Here is a 19,091-nt window from a genome sequence, read left to right as displayed (position 1 = left end):
CAGGATGGCTAAAGAATTGGCAGCCCGGACTGTAGTTGCTGCCATTGTAGACACCCGTTTTCCAATAGCATCCAGACGCCTGGCGTCTCTATCCGGTGGGGCTGCGATCGGGGAGGAAGGATTTCTGGACCGCTTCTGTGCAGCCTGTACGAACACCTAATCTAACTTCGGGTGTCCTATAAGTCAAGCTGGGGACTTTTCAGGTGCCTTATATTTTTTATCTATTCTCGGCAATACTGGAGGGATAGATGCAGGAGTGGACATGACTTTAAGTCCCTCTTTCCAGATGAACTCAATAATTGGTATTGACTTAGTCTGCTTCCTTGGCTGGTCCTTGAAATCATAGAGGAAGCATTCCTCTTGTGTAGTTTCCATCGGAATAAGGAAACGTTTTGTAGCTCTTTCCATCAGCAGGTGGAAACCTCCAATATCCACTGGAGGTGAATCTCCAGTAACCGGAGGTGAAGGAGAAGGTGTTTGGACCTGATAATCGTCCCACTCCAACAACAAAGAACTGTCATCAACTTTACCCTCTTCTCTCTCCTCTTCATCAGATGATTGGTGTTCTTCCGGATTATGAGAAGCTCCAGGCGAAGGAGGCCTTGGAGACCTGAAATCAGACGTGGATGCTTGCACCACAGGCGTAGGAGGCACAGAGTCCGCTTACTCAGAAGGTGGAAAACGCCTGTAATAATCATTAAGCAAGTGCTGTAGGTTCGTTAGAAATGCCACTGGCATCTGAGCTGTGGGGACATTAGTAATGGGTGATGTCACCTGCTCAGGCGAAGGCTGATCATCTTGATCTTCTTCTTCTTGGTACTTGATCAACAATTCCTAAGGGCTTGTTGCTGCTCCAAACCTTTCATCCAAGTCGGAATCTTCTTCACTATCCTCAGAGTTCAGCAACTTGTCAGGGACCTGTAAGGGTACTGTTTGAGGTGATAGGCGTAATGGAGATAAAGGTTCTCAGAGTGTACCCAGGACACAAAGTCCTAGTACGGAGAACGACGATTACGAAAAGAAAGAATTATTTCTTTTTTAGTAAACCCCTCACTCACCGACCTGGTCGGTGACATGCTTCATCATCGGGGTCCACCCGAGTGACCGAGTGCCATTCAGGTGTGCTTCGACGCCTGCAACTGCAGGGAGCTGTTTTTTTGTGAATGAGTGAAGTGGTAAAATTAAAAAGTGTGCTACGTGTACTCCCTATAAACTTTAATATGGAGTCGGTATGCCACTAATAAAAACAGGTGGGATACTACTATTGGAGTAATTTGACCAAGGAGTATCAATCTTTAAGTGAAGAGATGGTCAACATGTTTCAACCGTGTATCAATTGTCGGTTTTCGTCAGGACCAAAAAAAGGAAAAACGGGGGCGGGAGGTCTGCACACGCTAAGGCGCACCCTTCCCTGACCCACCAGTGTGCTAGACCGTGTACCTACGGTTTAGTTTTCTTGCCACCTTCTGTGTAAGGGCAATCTGAAACAATAAAACACAGCATAGTGGTGGTGCAAAGGTGTACAATTGTGTTACAATTTGGTCCATGTGGTATGTCTATCGTCTCTGTGATGTTTGGTTTTGCATGCAAAAATTCGTTCAAACGTGCATGCTATATCACACCATTTCATAAGGTGCCAATTTGTGACCCAGCTGGGTGTCTTCACAAGTTAATGTACATACCCACTGTGCATTCGCCTTCAGATAGTGGGTGTCTTGCGTGCAACGTAGTGATTTTACGGACGCTAAATAACTGCATTGGGTCAAAATGTGCATACAGTCAACGGACATATATACACATAATCACGCAAAATAAGGAGAGGAAGCCAAGGTATCTTTCACTAGTGATCCGATTTTTTTAAAATAAGTGTGAAGTCATAGAAAAGTACACTCAATGGCGGACTTACTGGTAACTGTTAGTAAGGAAACCCCATGGATGCCTGTCGGGGGGGCCGCCTATGAGCGTTCTGTGAACGGAAGGAACACATACGAGCATTAGTGGAGGCTCGTTGTCAAAGAAATCCCTTTTGGATCTCGCAGTAGTGAAGCGCGGGAAATTGCTTGCCCACCCTCTTCCCCCAACACGTGTGTTTTGAAAGGGTGCCGTACGATTGGACCAACGTTAGCCAATCAGAACGCGTAGTCCTTGATCCGGTGACCGCGGCTCCGGAGGCGTGTTGGGGGTGTATTTTGGGATCGAGACTCCAGGATGTTGGTGTTGTAACATCGGGGGAGTCTGTGTAAAGTGTCATATTAATCACAATTCTAACTTTATTGTTCATTCTTACAATTGCGAGATAATACTAACGATTAAAGGAAGTGTATTTAACGATTCAGACTCAAGTGTGTTGTTTGCAAAGGTCCACATTAAAAATTAAGATTTGAACAAAATTGTCCATTTTTACAGTTACGCAATAATGTTAATGTTCAAAGGTGACAAACAGAGGATTAGTGCACATTACAGACCGGTGGTCTCTGGCGGCATTTGTCACTCCGTGGGTCTTCTGAAAGGGGTATAGGGTTGGAATCAACAATAGCTGTCGCAATCATGCCCCTTAGATATGTAGTAGTTAACAAAGAGGTTGAATGTGGGTCATAGTATGTCTTGCTTGGTCCTGAGTTTATACAAACTGGTCATTGTGTCGATCATCTTTGTCTAACAGTATACCAAAATATATTGTCGTTCAGGCCCGATGTATTGGTGGAAAGTCTATATATCCATCTCTGTTCTTTTTCGAACAAACGTTGAGTGGTATTCCCGCCTGGTTGGACAACTTCAATTATGGTCAACCTCATGTTATTCGTGGTGTGGTTCATCGCCAGGAAGTGTTCTATTAGTTTTGTGGTCACCTTTTTGCATCTGATTGTGCTTCTATGTTCGCTGATGCGTTGTTTGACTTTCCTCCTGGTCATACCCACATATTGTAAGCCACAAGGGCAGGTCACTAGGTAGATCACATTTTGACTGTTGCAATTAGTATGGGTCCGCTGTGTCCAGACTTTTCCTATTTCCAGTTGTAGGGTTTTTGTAGCAGTGGTCAGGTGGCACACACTGCAATTGCCAAATGGGTAGTGGCCAGTGACTTAAGGCAGACCCCATGCACTGAGTACTGTGGTTTCTCCATTTGTCCTAGCGAGTTTGGGACGGGTATGTACAAGTGTGTCTCTTATACTCCTGGCTCGTTTGAATGAGAACAGTGGTTTTTCCCAGTGAAGATTACCCGTGTTCAGTATTTTCCAATGTTTAATGATACATTTTGTCATTTTGTTGGACAATGTATTGAATGTTGTGACACAAGTAAGAGGTGGCTGCTTTTCCTCCTTCACTTTATCTTCAAGGAGAGCGTCTCTTGGCTGGTTTCTAGCTCTTTTTTGGCCTTTCTTCAGGATGTGGTTAGGATAACCTCTGTCTGACAACTTCTCAGTCAGATCTTTTGCCTGGCTCTGATAGACTTCTAGTTTACTGCAATTTCTTCTCAGGCGGAGATATTGGCCATACAGAAGGTTTTCTTTAAGTGCCCTAGGATGGAAACTCTGCACTGCAAAACCAAACATCACGGAGACGATAGACATACCACATGGACCAAATTGTAACACAATTGTACACCTTTGCACCACCACTATGCTGTGTTTTATTGTTTCAGATTGCCCTTACACAGAAGGTGGCAAGAAAACTACACCGTAAGTACACGGTCAAGCACACTGTTGGGTCAGGGAAGGGTGCGCCTTAGCGTGTGCAGACCTCCCAGCCCCTTTTTTCCTTTTTTTGGTCCTGACGAAAACCCACAATTGATACACGGTTGAAACATGTTGACCATCTCTTCACTTAAAGGCTGATACTCCTTGGTCAAATTACACCAATAGTAGTATCCCACCTGTTTTTATTAGTGGCATACTGACTCCATATTAAAGTTTATAGGGAGTACACGTAGCACACTTTTTAATTTCACCACTTCACTCATTCACAAAAAAACCAGCTCCCTGCAGTTGCAGGCATCGAAGCACACCTGAGTGGCACTCGGTCACTCGGGTGGACCCCGATGATGAAGCATGTCACCGACCAGGCCGGTGAGTGAGGGGTTTACTAAAAAAGAAATAATTCTTTCTTTTCGTAATCGTCGTTCTCCGTACTAGGACTTTGTGTCCTGGGTACACTCCTTCTATCTGTTGCTGTTTAATTGATTCTAGGGGACTAAGGAGTGGAAACCCAAACCCTCACTCTCTTTTTGTTGATTACATATGATAAAGGTTCTCGTCCAGAACAGTGTCTCTGAAGCAAGGAAGGCTTCGGCGTTGATGTAAAAGCCATAGATGGTGACCAAACCTGTATGGTGGTACATGTAGAGAGTTGCGGCGTTGACGGAGGAATCATCCCCGGGCTCGTCGACGGAGGCATGGATCCTGACGATGATAAGGTCGTCGTCAACGATAAAGTCGTCTTCGTCGATGAGGAAGGTTTCGTCGACGACGGAGTCTTCGTTGACACTGGAGTCTTCGTCGACGATAGAGTCTTCATTGACGATGTAGCCATCGACGAGCTCATCGACGACGGGAAGGTCATCGACGATGTTAGAGCAACCGTCGTCGGGGGCGTCGACGATGAAGCTGTCGTTGACGGTATCTTTTCAAGCTCGGCCGTCGACGGGGCACTGACGATGGCAGTCGACTCTCTCGTTGACGAGATAGGCTTGACTGAGACATAGACCATCGTCGACGGAGAAGACACTGTCGACATGATCATCTCAGGTTTAGGAGAAGAGAAAGTTACCGTAGACGTAGATGTAGCGTCGATGGAGATCTTCGTCGACGAGAGGGGTCCGACTGGGCCTTCTTCTGAGGTAAAGTCTTGTCAGAAGTTGGTTTCTGAGGTAAATTCTTGGTCGCTCTTCTCGGGGGTGTGGATGGCAAAAGTTTGCTCTTAGCAGGGGGAGTAGCCTTAAGGGTGGAGGGCCTCTCAGACTCCTTAGAAGATTGTTGCTTCTTCACAATCTTGGCCCCAGGAGAAGATAACACCTCTTCAGCAGCTCTCTTTCTAGAAGCTGTAGTAGACCCAGAGGCCATACTGCCTACCTCAGAAACAGGATTATCTTGATCCTTGAGCTTTTGTAGCCAAAAAAGCAAGCAGCCCTCCCTGTCCCTGAGGGTCTTCTGAGGGAAAGTCCTCCATATCTTGCAGTCCTTGACCTGATGGTCCGGGTACAGGCAGTAAATGCACTTCTTGTGTGGATCTTCAGAGAAAAGCCATAGCTTACCACAAGACTCACAAGGCCTGAATAAAGATTTCTTTGAGGAAGACATCCTGAAATCAAGGAATCTTGAAGGTACTCTCTTCACACGACGTCCAGTAGGAAATCTGAGAGCCTGAGCCCTTTGAGAGGACTTTCTGGTGGGTGCTGTCGCCTGATTGGCTTTAGTTTGGGCTATACAAAATGACTAGGATAGTCATGAGTGTGGAAGTTTTTTCTATTGTAGCTTGGGATACTTTACTTCCTGGTTAGTTATTACCAAGTTTTCTAAGGATATTATTGCATATTATTGCTTTTTTATGTACCGTGGGACTCCCACTCCGACGACGAGGAATGGTTCAGGCATGTAAATCTATGAAAGACACCCCAATACTGGAGAAAGCCCTGTTCCTAGAAATCAGTTAGCCGAGCGGGATAATGGGTGGGTAGGTACGGAATCTGCTGCTAGATAAAGTCTCTACCAGGTGTGACAAGGAGTGGTGGACCCCCAGAACTGACCCTGTGCTGCCTCCTTCTCTACAGACGGCTCCTTGGGACACAGAACTGGACGAACATGAAGATATAGACCGTGGTCCCTTTAATTGGGAGTTTGTTGAGGAGGAGGCCCGCCCTCCGGCCCACGTCAGAGCCGCCGAATTGGACAAAATACAGGAAGTATGGTATGGGGCGTGTGACGTCACCCCGGTGGAGCAGGAGAGGAGCGGAGCCGAATGTGAGGAGAAGCGAGGAGAACGGAGCAAAGAGAACGAGGAAAACGGAGAAGGGTCCCACGGGAAGCCAGGAGGCCAACGACACCGCGAACCGCCGTGCCACTCTCCCGGGGGAGGAGCGTGGCTCACTCAGGTACGGCAGCGTATGGCGGCCTGGGTGGGGAGCAAGCGCGTGTAGCGAGAGTGTACATAGCCCCTTCAATCCCTAGTCCTCCCATCCTAGTGTGTCTTTACCCCACGTATATCCCTCACCTTCTGTGCTCACCATCTCACGCTCATACGGTGTGTCAAGTCTCACCGGGTGAACCCTTCCACTACACGGCCCCAAGGTGCACGAACCCCCAGAGAACAAAACCCTAACGGCCCTCTTTCTGTTGGTCTTCTCTTCCCTGGGGAACCCGGAGCCTGAGGAGAAGACACCTCGTCGCGACAGCCGAAAGGGGAGACGCACCACGACAGCACAGAGGAAACCCCTACCACCGCCAAAACGGATTCAAGCCAATTCGCAAAAGAGAGACTGACGTTTAGGACAAGAAGGACTCTAATGTTAAACACTAAACGGGGTATCCCAATAAAACCTGCTTTACCCCAACAAACTGGTGTGTCTCTAATCCCTGACCCACCTGCCAGTCCCACAGTGGTGTCAGAAGTGGGATTTACTCCCTCAGAACAAGAAAAAGCGGACATGGAGCAGGTCGTTCAAACCCTGATTGAGGGGCAGCAGAAGTTGGAGTGGGCTGTCAGCCAACAAATAAGCACGGCAGACGCCGACCGAGCCCTCTTTCGCTCCACGATGACGCAGCAAATGGACAACCTACAGAAGGTGGTACAAACCCCAGGAACTGCTGTGTCACAGGATCGAAGACCATTTGGACCACATCCATCCGGAGTGGCCCTGCAAAAGTACGTAACAGGAGAAGACCCCGACGCCTTCCTGGTCAACTTTGAAAGGGCGGCCCGTGCTTGTGGGTGGCCAGAAGAGAAGTGGCCCTTCTTCCTTGCCCCCTTGTTGGTGGGGGAAGCGCAGACGGCCTATCAGGTCGCTAACCAAGCAGGCACCGCCTCATATACGGAGATTAAAGGGGTGATACTAGACCACCTCGGAATGGACGCTGAAGCTTATAGGCTCCGGTTTCGGAAGGAAAAAGGAGTGGCGGGTGAAAACCCGAAGATGCTATACTTAAGACTGAAAATGGCGGCAGAGAAATGGCTAAGGCCAGAAATTCGAAGCAAAGAAGACGTCATGACCAGCATTGTCCTAGAACAGTTCATGGAGGCATTGCCGTATGCAACCCAGAGATGGTTGAAGCAGCATTCCGGTCTTACTGCCGCACAGGCCGTGGAGATGGCAGCCAACTATGCCAGAGCGGCGCCCAGATCTTTTCCCTGGGACACAGAGAAAACTAATAAGACACCGATGCCTCCCCTGAAAACAGAGAAAAAAAGGGCCGTATTTGAGCCTATGAAGCCACGACCATTCAGACCGGACATAACACCCATGAAAGGGCCCCAGTGCTTCGAATGCGGAGAGTGGGGCCATATAGCCCGCTTATGCCCAAGGAAAAGACCCGTGGAGGAGCCCATGGAAGTCGGCTACATCCCTAAAACAGTGCTTTACACCGCGGAAATGGGTCCTTCCTTTTATGTAAGAGTCAGAGTGAACGACTCCCCTGTTAGGGCACTGTTGGATTCTGGGTGTAGGCAATCCGTCATCAGGGAAACCCTGCTATTCCCCTCCCAGATAGGAAAGGAAGGGGTAGTGCACATCCGATGTGTCCATTGTGATGTTAGGACTTATCCCCTGGCCCGCATCCACATACACCCGATAGGACGAGAACCATGTACAGTAAGAGTGGGGGTTGTGGGGTCCCTCCCCGAGGAACTGATACTAGGGGTGGATAATCCTCAGTTCTTGTCTTTATTCAGAAGGGAGCTAGACCTGCGCCCCGCCAAAGCTTACTTGACTGTCGAACCATGGGCAACAGACCGGGGATTTAAGTTCGCCCAGTCCAACGACCCTTCGCTTTTGAACGCGTGGGAGGCAGCCCATATAGCACAGTCAGAAACCACCGCAGCCACATATCCCCGTTTTAGCATAGAAAGCGATCTACTGTATCGGGAAGGAAAAGAAGGGGACCACAAACAACTGGTGGTACCGAAGGTATTTCGTGAACAGATCCTGTTCTATGCACACACCCATCTAACAGCGGGACACAGTGGGGCAGAAAAGACCACTCAGAACATACTGAGATTGTTCTACTGGCCAGGGATATATAAAGAGACCGAGGCGTATTGCCATCGTTGTGAGGTCTGTCAGAGGAGGAATCTCACCAGACCGCCTTCAGTGCCTTTACAACCGCTGCCAATCATTGGCAATCCCTGGGAACGCGTGGGAATGGATCTCATAGGGCCTCTGCCCCGCTCCTCAAGGGGACACACCTATGCCTTGGTGGTCGTGGACTACGCCACCAGGTTCCCCGAGGCCTTCCCTCTTAGCGCCCCGACCTCTAGGAATGTGGCCGAGAAGTTGGTGGAGTTGTTCTCGAGAGTGGGGTTCCCACGGGAAATCCTAACGGATCAAGGGACGCCGTTTGTTTCACGAATGATGTCTGAGATCTGCAAGACGCTGGATCTCCGACACATTCGCACGTCCGCTTACCACCCGCAAACGGACGGTTTAGTGGAACGGTACAACAGAACCCTAAAGACGACCCTAAAAAAACTGTTAACAACCGAACCCAAGGACTGGGACAAAATGCTCCCCTTGGCTTTATATGTAGTGAGAGCACAGGTACAGAGTAGCCTCGGGGTGTCCCCCTTCGAGATGTTGTACGGACGCCAGCCCAGGTCCCTGCTCGAAATCACCAGAGAGGCCTGGGAGAAGGAAGAAGCCAACGAACAGAGATCTCTCCTTGACTACACTCAGCAATTAAGGTCCAGGTTGGGCAAGCTGAGAGATCTGGCCTATTCAAACATGAAGACGGCCCAAACCCACCAAAAATGTTGTTACGACAAAGGAAAAAGGTGGAGAACCCTGGAGAAAGGCGACTGGGCCCTAGTCTTACTCCCCACTACGACTCAAAAGATGAGGAGCGAATGGAAGGGGCCATATCAAGTAATAGAGAAATACGGCCATACCACCTATAGGCTGAGGATAACGTCCACACGCAGCCAAACCTTCCATATCAATCTTCTGAAGAAGTGGATAGGCACGGTCCCCAGTCCTTCTAATCTGGTCATACCAGAACACAGTTCAGGCACCACTTTACCACACCTACCTGTTAATCCCGAGCTAACAACCACGGAGAAACGGGATCTCCACACGGTCCTATCCCCATTCTCCCCCTTGTTTTCGGACCTGCCGGGATGCACCCCTTTGGCAGAACACGAAATCCATACCACTGCCGGGAGCATAGTAAAGCAGAGAGCCTATCGTATCCCCGCTGCAAAAAGGGCCGATGTTAGGAAGGAAGTTGCCAACATGCTAGAACTAGGGGTTATCAGACCCTCCAAAAGCCATTGGTCGTCTCCCATAGTTATGGTCCCCAAGCCAGACGGCTCGACCCATTTTTGTATGGATTTCAGAGCTTTAAACGCTGTTTCGTCATTTGATGCATTCCCCATTCCTCGAGTGGATGAGCTAATCGAACGTATAGGAGAAGCCAAATACATAACCACCTTGGACTTAACCAAAGGCTATTGGCAGGTACCCTTGAGGGAGGAAGACCGTCACAAAACTGCTTTTGCCACCGAGGAGGGCCTGTACGAGTTTATTGTCCTTCCCTTCGGTCTCCATGGGGCTCCTGCCACGTTCCAGAGGTTGATGAACAAGGTTTTGGCCCCCCACCAAAAGTACAGTTCTGTATACCTTGACGACATCGTCATATTCAGTCACACATGGAAAGACCACCTAGAACACCTGACTAAGGTGTTATCATCCCTGAGGGACGCCCACCTTCACGTGAATGCTAGGAAATCACGCGCAGCCTTCCCGAAAGTGAAGTACCTAGGGTTCATGCTAGGAAACGGCGTTATCGCCCCACAAGAGGAGAAAATCAAAGCAATAACAGAGACACCATTCCCCTCAACCAAAAAAGAGTTAAGGGCTTTCTTAGGTCTGATCGGCTACTATCGCCGATTCATCAAAAACTTTGCCGACCTTGCCACTCCCTTGACTAATCTTTTACAGAAAACTGTCAGAAATGTCCTTCCTCTACCTCCCTCCACAGAAGCAGGAAGAGCCTTCGAATTGCTGAAGGAAGCTATCACAACCAGTCCTGTGCTCCTTCCACCCAACTTTGACAAACCGTTCATATTGGCCACTGATGCTTCAGACACAGGCATAGGGGCGGTCCTTTCCCAAATAGGAGAAGATTCCGAGGAACACCCGGTGCTGTTCATAAGTCGTAAGCTTCATCCCCGGGAACAGAAATACCCCACTGTAGAGAAGGAATGCCTGGCCATTAGATGGACCGTTGACAAGTTAAGATACTACCTAGAAGGGGGGGCCTTCCTATTGTACTCAGACCATGCCCCCTTACAGTGGATGCAAAAGAACAGGACGCAGAACGCCAGAATTCTACGGTGGTTCCTGTTCCTTCAGCCCTTTTCATTTACGGTGGTACACAGAAAGGGAAGCGACAACGGCAACGCTGATTTCCTTTCCCGTATGCCGGTCCTCCCCGATCGGGAGAAACCAGGGGGGGTGGAGTGTGACAAGGAGTGGTGGACCCCCAGAACTGACCCTGTGCTGCCTCCTTCTCTACAGACGGCTCCTTGGGACACAGAACTGGACGAACATGAAGATATAGACCGTGGTCCCTTTAATTGGGAGTTTGCTGAGGAGGAGGCCCGCCCTCCGGCCCACGTCAGAGCCGCTGAATTGGACAAAATACAGGAAGTATGGTATGGGGCGTGTGACGTCACCCCGGTGGAGCAGGAGAGGGGCGGAGCCGAATGTGAGGAGAAGCGAGGAGAACGGAGCGAAGAGACCAGGCGGAAACCAGAAGAAGAGAACGAGGAAAACGGAGAAGGGTCCCACGGGAAGCCAGGAGGCCAACGACACCGCGAACCGCCGTGCCACTCTCCCGGGGGAGGAGCGTGGCTCACTCAGGTACGGCAGCGTATGGCGGCCTGGGTGGGGAGCAAGCGCGTGTAGCGAGAGTGTACATAGCCCCTTCAATCCCTAGTCCTCCCATCCTAGTGTGTCTTTACCCCGCGTATATCCCTCACCTTCTGTGCTCACCATCTCACGCTCATACGGTGTGTCAAGTCTCACCGGGTGAACCCTTCCACTACACGGCCCCAAGGTGCACGAACCCCCAGAGAACAAAACCCTAACGGCCCTCTTTCTGTTGGTCTTCTCTTCCCTGGGGAACCCGGAGCCTGAGGAGAAGACACCTCGTCGCGACAGCCGAAAGGGGAGACGCACCACGACAGCACAGAGGAAACCCCTACCACCGCCAAAACGGATTCAAGCCAATTCGCAAAAGAGAGACTGACGTTTAGGACAAGAAGGACTCTAATGTTAAACACTAAACGGGGTATCCCAATAAAACCTGCTTTACCCCAACAAACTGGTGTGTCTCTAATCCCTGACCCACCTGCCAGTCCCACACAGGTAAGGCGGATGCCTTCAAATGGAGATTATGCATCTGGCGCTCATCCAGGCAGATAGACCATACATCTTGCCAGGAGGATGTCACTCTTCCATATTTGCTGCACCTTGCTAAATCTGGCCTACAATTTTTTTCCATCAAAGTCCACCTGGCTGCACTCACGGCATAAAGGAAAAGTCCTTGACAAACTTCTTTCTTTAGGATTCCAGTTATCAAAGATTTCCTGGAAGGGTTAAAGAATGTGTTTTTTCTCCTGTTAGACGCCCCTCTCCACCATTTGATCTTAACAGGGTGCTTTCACGCCTCATGCTATCTCCTTTTGCGCCTAAACATAAGGCATCACTTCAACATCTCACTTGGAAAACTGCCTTTCTTGTGCCAATAACATCAGCACATAGAGTTAGTGAGATACAGGCCCTTTGCACTCATGAGCCATATAGAGTCTTCCACTCTTCCAAAGTAGTGTTGTGTACCCATCCCAGGTTTCTACCTAGAGTTGTCTCGGATTTTCACGTAAATCAAACGACCGCTTTACCCACTTTCGTTCAAAATCCATCTTCTCCAGCAGAAAAAGACCTTCACTCGCTGGATGTAAAGAGAGTGTTAAAGTTCTACTGAGATCAAACAAAATCTATTAGCAAATCGCAACAATTGTTCATCAATAATGAGCCAGTTCTCATAGGGTTGGGTTACCTCCAGTCAGTTTCCAGGTAGATTGTCTCTTGCATCCTATGCTGTTATCAGCTAGATAATTAATCTCTTACTGGCAAACCCAAAGCACACTCCACTAGAGGCAAGGCAGCCACTACTGCCTTGAAGAGAGAAATATTCCTTTGGCAGACATCTGCAAAACTGCTCCATGAAGATCAGTCCACACATTCACTAGGCACTACTGCCTTGACACAGATGCTAGAGCAGATGCTCAAGTGGGACAGGCCTCTCTCAGAAATCTCTTTGCTTAGATAGTTATCTAAATGTTGTTTTTTGTCTCTCCTAGTGGTATTTCCATGATAGTCAAAAGCAACCCTCCCTCCTCCCCATTGGAGTAGATAGACACGTTCATGCTCTGCTATTATTCAGCTAGTACAGCCTTCCAAAAGAACTGAGGAAACTGCCTCTGGCTGAGCATAATGGGATATTGGAGGTCACACAGTTTTTAAAGACACAGTCTCTTTTTTCGTTCCTTATAATGGCAGCCTTAGGGCTACATTACCATGCATTCATCTCTCGCTCTCATAGCAAAAGGGTTTGTGAAGGATTTTTTACTGTGTCCTTACAAAGTTATGAAAGCATTAGGTCCATATGTCCTTGGATGTTCCTCTTTTGCCCCTTCAAGATGAAGAATGGTGACCACTGCAGCTTAATCCTATAGGCTGCATTATGACTTTCTTATATGACTTTTCAAGGACTTCCTAAAGTAAGACGAACTTCAGCACTTAAGAAGATATTTGGAAAAAGTGCTACAGGGTCCCCGCAGGCGGGCAGGACTATTCAACGCTTATAATTATACATGGAAATCCCCTATGAGAGAACTTGCTTATCTGATAGAGACTTGTAGCCGCAGATTCCTTACCTTAGAATAGACACCCAAGCAATACGTCCCCAGAGGTGGATCTACGAACCACTTTCACACAAGTAAGTCCTGCAGGACCAATCGGGTAAAATGCCCATCCCCACGGACCTCACTGACAAGGCAGCAGTGATTGGTAAACATGTGCAAGGAAGCCCACGCTGCTGCCTGGCAGATATCAGGGACCGGAACTCCACGTGCTAAGGCAGTGGTTGCAACTTTGGCTCTGGTGGAATGAGCACGCAAACCCTCAGGGAGTTGCTCTTTGGCCAATGTGTGACAGTTCTTAATGCAGCAAAACCAAAGGTGGTGATGGACGGAGCGTTGACAATACAAGCACTCACCCCCAGTCAACTGATCTGGGTTTAATCCATCACCGTTCTTTAGCCCACTCTGCCACCCCAGTTCAGACATGGCCATATGCAAATCAGTCTGACCCTGTGCCTCATGGGAACAGTCCAGCCCGAACTGCCAAGCCATGCCTTCCCTGGACCGGAAACAAACTTCCGAGGACCGGTTTCTGGCATTACAGCCGTCTTCAGCCCGGCTTGCTTGAATCCAGTGGCAAAGTGAGCAGTTCTTAATGCAGGGCACAATCAATTTGGAGATGGCCCAATTCTGCACAGGCTGTCCTTTCTTTCTCTCCAACATACCCCACGAAGAGTTGGTCATCCACTGGTACTCTCAAAGCGGTCAAGGTAGAATAACATTCTTTTTGGGTCTAGGAGGTGGAGTCATTCCTCTTCTTTAGAGGGATGTGGAGGAGTGCAAAAAGTAGGCAGAATGATGGCTTGGGCTACGTGAAATGGAGTAACCACTTTTGTAAGAAAGAAGGCTCTTGTGCGAAGTACCAGTTTGTCAGGATAGATGGTTTGGTAGGGAGGCATAGCTGACAAGGCCTCAAGCCCACATCCCTGGAGTGACGCATCTGTCATCACTGTCAGATCTGGTTCGGGAAGCCATTCATGGTTCATTAGCCACCACTGCAGATCTTTTGCAGTTTCCTCCAAGATCAGGACCATGTTCGAGAGATTCCCCTGAAGCTGCTCCCAGTGGAAATTTATATCCCACTGCAGGGCCCATATATGCCAATGGACACTCGTCACCAGCATTATGCAAGAGGCCATGAGTCCCAGCAGCCTCAGAGCGAGTCTCACTGAAATCCAGGATGGAGGCTGAAACATCAGCATCATAGCCTGAATATTCTGGACTCGCCGTTCGAGAGAATAAACCCAAAGCTGCACTGTGTCCAGAATAACTTTGATTAAAGGGAGCGTCTGAGAAGGAGTAGGTGTGACTTCAGCAAGTCGATAGTGTACCCCAGTGAATTTTAGAGCGCCAAGACGCCTATCAGCATTAGTAGCGCTTTACAAATTATATATAAATAAAATACAATAAATGCAAGAGGTCTGCCTTAGTCTGGAAGTGGGAGAAGACAGCCTGGGGCGAGCCCGCCTTCAATCGCCAGTCATTGAAACAGGGGAAGCCTGGTACCACTGATCTCCGCAGGTTATCCGCAACCACCGCCTTCACCTTGGTGAACACCCGAGGGGGATGTAAGGCCAAAGGGAAACACGGTGAACGGAAAGTGCTTGTGGCCAACCATGAACCGCAGGTAACACCTGTGGCCTGGCAGGATGGGAATGTGGAAGCATAAATCCTGCCAGTCCAAAGCTACAAACCAGTCTCCTGGGTGCCAGGGCAGACAGGACCTGAGCCAAAGTGAGCATCTTGAACTTCTCCTTCTTGAGAAAGTAATTGTGATCGTGTAGGTCTAGGATAGGACAAAGATCTCTGTCCCTTTTTGGCACCAAGAAGTAGCAACTATGACCTACTTCTGGCATCGGCACACTCTCTATGGCTCACTTGGCCAAGAGTGCCGGACTTCCTGGCGGAGCAGAGAAAGATGATCCTCCATCAGCCAGTCATGAGATGGCAGCATGGGGGGTAGAGGTAGTCCCGAAGGGGAGGGAGTAGCCCCTTCGAGGGATCTGCAAACCCACCTGTCCGATGCTATGGACCACCAGCGGGGCAGGTGATAGCGAATCCTGCTCCCAAATGGGTGCCCATGATGGTACGAGGGCATATTAGTAGGGTTTGGAGCCTGTCTCTACCATGAGAGTGGTGGAATGGCCCGACCAATGGCTGCCTGACCCACAAGGTCTGTGGGTACCGCACCCTTGCCATGCAGAGGATGGTGAGCATGTGTGGTGGCTGGGAGAGGAGAGGCAGGGTTGGAAGCCCCTTCTGTAGCCGTGAAAGGGAGATTGGGGGTGACGTAGGCCATGGAGGAATCCAAGGACCTGCTTGTAGCTCTACTGTCCTTAAAGCACTAGCACCAAATCTACCCTGTCTCCAAAGTGACGAGAGCCATCAAAGTACATGTCTGTGAGTGATGGCTGGACATCCCCAGAAAAAACACTTGTTCTCAACCAGGCATGGTGTTATAAGGCCACCGTCAATGAAACCTCTCTGCCTAGTGAATGTGTGGTGTGAAGTCCACATCTTATTGTGAATTTCGCTGAATCTCTCCCATAGCCAACAGTCTGGGAAAGTACAGCCTGGGCCTTCAGCACCTGTGCAACCGTATCCACAGAGTGTTGAAATAGAAGCCTAAAAGGCTTTCCCCCACAGGGGGTGCAGTAAGGAAAGTGCCAGGGTTTACATGGGATGTAAAGGCTTGGACCACTAAGCTGCGTCGGATAGGGTGCTGGGTGAGGAACTTTGGGTTCCATGCAGCAGGCCGGTGGCGGCAGGCAATCATCCTATTCACAGGAGCCCCTGCGCTCGGGTTGTACCAGGTCCCAAGTAGGACGTCTGTGAGGGCTTCGTTGAACAGGAGTAGCAGTTCTGAGAGGGAAATGTGCAGTTTCAGTCCTTCTGAAAAGATGTTTGTCTTGAATGTCACTGAGGGTAGGCTAAGGTCAAGAACCTCAGCCACCCTCTGCACCACCATAGAGAAGAACACTCCCTCCTCTATAGCCGTAGTAGGGGGAGAAAACATGCCAGTATCTGGAGATGTGTCCAGTCCACTGGATTTATGATTTGTAAATCGCTCAAATACCCAGAGGCGTCTTGGCGCTGGACGGAATTATGGGAGCAACTGAGAGCAAAGTGTGAGAGATCATTTATTAAATAACCAGGTTTTAAGATGGTTCCTGAAAATCATGAGTGAGGGTGCCATTTCAGAGTTAGGGGTAAACGATTCCACTGATGGGCTATTATCCTTAAGAAGCTTCTGCCCCCCCCTCGCCCCTCAAAGTAGGCTTAAAGGAGACAACCTTCAACAGATTGGCTGAGCCACCGTGTAATGTTCTGATGGGAATATACTGCTCAAGGTTTTTCATAAAGAAGGCAGGGGCACTCCTTTCAATAAATCAGCCGGAAGAAATTTTGCAATTTTCTTTAACATTCTAAAACGAAAAAAGAGAATGAGGTGATTTAATTGATTTGATCTTTGTATTTTAATTCGCTGTCCAACACAAAACCTAAATTTTTTACTTTGGGAATTGGCTTGGGTGCTGTACCATAGTCCGATGGCCACCAGAGGGGAGACCAAATGGCTGGATTGTTCTCAAATTGGATAACTTCAGTTTTGGAGGAATTAAGCCTCAAGCAATGGTTGGCCATCCATTTGCTCACTGCCCTCATGCAGTTGTTAAACGCGGCACCAGCAGCGCTTACATCTTACAACGCAAAAGATTTAATCAGAGCAGCAAGTGGGGGGACAGGGAAGAACCCTGAGGGACCCCACATGAGAGACAAAAAGTTCTTGTGCGATAATCTCCAAGGGATACCACTTGTTGCTATCCTGAAAGGAATGATTTAAGCAGGGCCAATGCTAGGTCAGTTATCCATAATTCCCACATATGGTCGATCAATAGTTCATGGTTGACTGTATCAAAGGCTGCAGAGAGATCCAAAAGAATCAAAACTGCATTGCCTCCGCAATCGAGAGATGAGTGAATTTTCTCTGTGGCTGTAAGTAAGCAAGACAGATTCAGCGTTATGATTTTCTTTGAAGCCAAACTGTGAGTCATCCAAAAGATGGCTGTCCTCCAAAAAGGAGGAGAGTTGATGGTTCAAGTATTTTTTTGCAACTTTTGTTGGAAAGGGAAGTCTAGCAATAGGTCGATAGTTGTTGGGATCAAGTGGATTGAGCGTGGGTTTCTTTAACAGGTGAAGCACTGACACTGCTTTCCAGATAGTAGGATAAACCCCAATATCAAACATAGAAATAGAAGAGAAAACCGTAAAAAAAGTATTGTGCTATGACTTCAGGAGCCATTTGAATAATCTTGGAGGGGCACGTGTCAGCTGGAGATACAGCTTTCACCTGTGAAATGAGTTAAAAAATCTGTGCTACTGAAGGGGTAATAAAATGCCTAAAGCTGATTAGCTTAGAACTAGACTGGGGTGCGTCAATTGAACGATTGTGATTAGTAAAATCATAAAAAATATTAAGCACTTTATCCTGAAACTTGCTAGCTAAGGAATTGCAGAAACCTTGATTGATACATGCCGTGTCAGTTTGACTAGTAGTGGTCAGTTGTTTTATTATCTATAACAGGCTTTTGGGGGGGGCATTACTGGCATCTTTTATGTGTGATGTGTAGTAATCTATTTTGGCCTCCAGAATTGATTGTTTATAACTACTTATACATGCTTTGCATTTGTCTCTCTCATATCTGCTAAATTTAGACCTCCACAAGCGCTCTTGTTTGCGGCATTCTCGTTTAATTAATTTAAGTGAGTCATTATACCAGTGCTGGAAGGATTTTTTATGAGATGTATTCAAACTTCTGATTGGCATAATAACATTAAGGGCAGAGATAATCCATGTATTATAGTCCTCAGCCATCTGATCTGGACTAAAATCCTTAATGGAGAGTGATTGAGCAAGTTTAAAGCCTCGATCCGCGGGTTGGATTTTATTCCACGGCTGAGACACCTGACATCTATTCTGAATCCTAGGAGGTGTCCTGTAGATTAAGCTTCCATAGTATGACACAATGATCAGTCCAAATTAGTGGCCTGGTATGGGTAGAATTAATGTTGGGGTTGCTTGTGAAAATCGCATCCAACCGATGGCTGGCTGCATAAGTGGGGCCTTCTACTAACTGGGTGGAGAACTTAACAAGTCCCAGGAATCATCTCTTGAAAAACCTTTTTGTATATATCCTCGTAACTCAAAATACCAACTGAATAGAAGCGTGTACCATATAAGACAGACAATGAAAACAGACGAATTGCAGTAAATTAATACAACTAAGAAAACATTATTTGTTTGTTAAAAAATTGCATAATTTATTACAAGTCAATAAAATCATTAATGCATAACAACAATACAGTGCCATATCATTAAAAAAGTTAACGTATGATTTTTAAAAAAGCCTATACAGATATGTAACAAATAAAAAACATCAAATTCACAATTATCAAGGTAATCAAATCCACACCGTTCAGAGTTGTCAAGGTCGTCCTTATATGGCACTGTATTGTCAAAAGGCTATATTCTTCAGGGTCCAGCAACCCCTTCCATTCCTCTCCAAGTCCTAGCCCATATAAATAGGGCTCAGGCTCTGACCTGGAAGGCATGGCTCCAGTCAGTGCCGGTGTCAGGCGACTTCCCTCCAGCTTCGTGTCAGAGTTGTGGATTTAAATGGGGATGGTGCTGGCCGTGGGCACCATCAGCCTGGGAGCTTTGCCCTCAGGACTGGTGTCAAGAAAGGTGAAGATCGGACGACCAGCACTGCTCCGGATCTATCTGTGGATCCCTGGGGCTGCTCTCCTCCTCCACAACCTCTCGGCAGCCTTCGACATGGTCTCCCACAACACCTTCATCACCACATTGGCATCCAAGGCAAGGCTCCCGACTGGATTGCCTCCTTTCTCTCCGGACAAACGCAAAGCATCCACCTTCCACTCTTTGCCTCTGTACCCAAAAA

General features: G+C 48.2%; 1 protein-coding gene across 3 annotated transcripts in view; it reads right to left on the bottom strand.

Moving 5' to 3' along the window:
* LOC144791046 (disintegrin and metalloproteinase domain-containing protein 9-like) overlaps window positions 1-19,091 on the bottom strand; it is a 1,785,694-nt gene that overhangs the window by 1,118,509 nt on the left and 648,094 nt on the right. The window lies entirely within an intron of this gene.

Source organism: Lissotriton helveticus, chromosome 11 (genome assembly GCF_964261635.1).
Source record: "Lissotriton helveticus chromosome 11, aLisHel1.1, whole genome shotgun sequence".
Taxonomy (NCBI): Eukaryota; Metazoa; Chordata; class Amphibia; order Caudata; family Salamandridae; genus Lissotriton; species Lissotriton helveticus.
This window is presented reverse-complemented; position numbering and strand designations above follow the sequence as displayed.